A 2,898-nucleotide genomic window follows, 5' to 3' on the forward strand; every position below is an offset into this window, starting at 1 on the left:
AATCCAGGTATTTTCACCAACATCAAACCTTCTCTGGTGGAAATAATGTAAACTAGTTTTATGTCGAGTTAATGGACTCACATGATAAAGAGAAAAACATAATTTGAAGATCATCAGCCTTGTGTGTACTTCAGTCACAGAATTTGGAGAAACAAAATTGGCGACATACATTATATTGTAAAACTTTAGCAATACATTTGGTACAACATTAACCTCACGCTCAACTTAACCTAACATAACCTAACCTACTATTTCATATAATAACTCAACTATACTTTAAACGTAAACTGAGGTACCATAACACCTGCTTATTAAATTATGAACCTGAATCACTCACCTGTAACACCGCTAATTGATGTCGACTGATTGTACCTGTGGTGATCGTCCAGCCACGTGACCCCTGCGGTGTTAGGTACAATATGTAGGCACCGGAAGAGTGTTATCCATGGTCCATGCTCCTTGGTGTTCTTCTTGTTCTTCTTGTTCTAGTAATATACTCTACAGTATCCGGCCCTGCTCCTCTTCCTCATCCTCTTCCCCCTCTTCCTCTTCCTCCTCTTCTTCCCCCCTCCTCCTCCACCAGCACCAAGACGTGAGGACTGAGGAGGCGGGGGAGAGGGGGCTGTCATACGTGGTGCTCGTACATTGTCGAACAGTGTCGTGTATTGATCACTATCGCTGCCATACTCCCGTACAATACTGGCAATAACAGCTGGGTGCCACGTGCCAGCGGGGTGTAACACGTCTGACAACAAGGCACACGGTAGTAGTGAGGGAGGGGGGAGGGTGGAATGGAGGTTAGTTGTACTGGGGTAAGAAGAGGGAGTGAGGTAGGGAAGGAATAATAGGGAGAGATATAAATGTAGATGAAGAGAGAGAGAGAGAGAGAGAGAGAGAGAAAGAGAGAGAGAGAGAAAGAAAATAATGAAAGAAGGAAGGAAAGGAGAGGGAGGGAGGGAGGAAGTCGGAAGGAAGATCCACGACGAGAAAGGAGCGGAAGTAGAGCAAGGAGGAGGAAGAGAGAGAGAGGGAGCTGCCACAATTGACTGCCACTGCTCTTGGCTAAACATTGCTCCGAATTTTACACGCCAAGTTTATATTTTGCCGTCACTCAACCTTGTTCACTTTTCAATACAAATTTTTGGATATACTGTAGAGTGGAAAAGGGAGAGAGGTGTGTGTGTGTGTGTGTGTGTGTGTGTGTTTGTCTGTCTGTCTGTGTGTGTGTGTGTCTGTGTGTGTGTGTGTGTGTGTGTGTTTGTCTGTCTGTCTGTGTGTGTGTGTGTGTGTGTGTGTGTGTTTGTCTGTCTGTCTGTGTGTGTGTGTGTCTGTGTGATATAAAAAATACGTGTCTGCGATAAATGGACGTAATTATTAAAAAAAAATTGAAGACAATAAATTTGAGACTGAAAACAAAAAGACAAATGCGATAATTAGCGGAAATAAAGCAGGAAAGATAATAATGGAGGACTTAATGGTGAGTTATGACACACACACACACACACACACATCAAACCATACAGCATGCCGTTGACCCGTGATCCAGCTGCTCTCTACACTGGCAGGCAACATGAAACCTGCAATGTTGCACGCCATAGCTCAGTGCACAGGTGATGGTCTTACTTGCAGGAGGAGCTATTGTTGTAGGGGGTGGTGGTTGTTGTAGGGGGTTGTGATGGTGATGGTGGTGTGGCCTTGAATATAAACAGTCTTAAAATCAACGTCCAACCAGCAACATCTCCTAAAAAATATTCCAATATGTTTTATCTATATTATTACCACCACGAATACGTACTGTATATTCAACATATCTTATTAATATCATCTACTATTATACAACTATCTCTTATGTATCTTTGGTATTTAGTTAACGTAAATAGTATCATAAGGTTATATTGAGGACGATATTACAACCTCACGAGCCAATCCCGGATGTTCCAATAATGTTTGGGATTAGATAATCTTAATTTAGCGCAAAATCTTCAAAACAAAAAAATCAATAACAGGTTGGGTTTATTAGGGGCGGTATATACTACCTGAAGTGCTTGTAAAAAAAAAGGGAAGTAGCGACTGTTGTATTTCATCGTTGTAGTTCTTGTAGCGATTAGTGGTTAGGGAAGTAGTGAGGGGAGTAATAGTAGTAATAGTAGAATAAGTGGTAGCGAGAGTAGCGTTTGGTAGTGGTAATTGTAGTAATTGTTGTATTAGTGGATGTTGTAGTAACTCGGTAGTAGAAGTTTGGTGAGGTTAAAAATGGTTGTAGGAGATGTAGTGGTGGCAGTGTTGGTATTAGTAACTATGTTGTAGTAGTAATAATGATAGATTAGTAGTAGTAGTAGTGGTGGTGGTGGTAGAAGTAATAGTTGTAGTAATAAAAGTAGTAGCCTTATAAGTGCGGCGATGGCATCAATAGTAGTAGTAGTAGTAGTAGTAGTAGTAGTAGCCTTATAAGTGCGGCGATGGCATCAATAGTAGTAGTAGTAGTAGTGGTGGTGGTGGTGGTAGAAGTAATAGTTGTAGTAATAAAAGTAGTAGCCTTATAAGTGCGGCGATGGCATCAATAGTAGTAGTAGTAGTAGTAGTAGCCTTATAAGTGCGGCGATGGCATCAATAGTAGTAGTAGTAGTAGCCTTATAAGTGCGGCGATGGCATCAATAGTAGTAGTAGTAGTAGTAGCCTTATAAGTGCAGCAGTAGCATCAGTAGTAGTAATAACTAGTGTCTTTGTGCTCACCACCGTCAGTGTTTTAACCTCAATCAATAAAGCCCAACTTCCATAAATAATTACTAGAAATCATTGGGAGAAATAAATAATAACAATAATTGATAATAATGATAATAACTACAGTTGAAATAAGCCTTTTATGCAGATTGTGCTGATGTCATTCTTTGGCTGTGT

The sequence above is a fragment of the Homarus americanus genome, unplaced genomic scaffold (assembly GCF_018991925.1).
Source record: "Homarus americanus isolate GMGI-L3 unplaced genomic scaffold, GMGI_Hamer_2.0 scaffold57161, whole genome shotgun sequence".
Taxonomy (NCBI): domain Eukaryota; kingdom Metazoa; phylum Arthropoda; class Malacostraca; order Decapoda; family Nephropidae; genus Homarus; species Homarus americanus.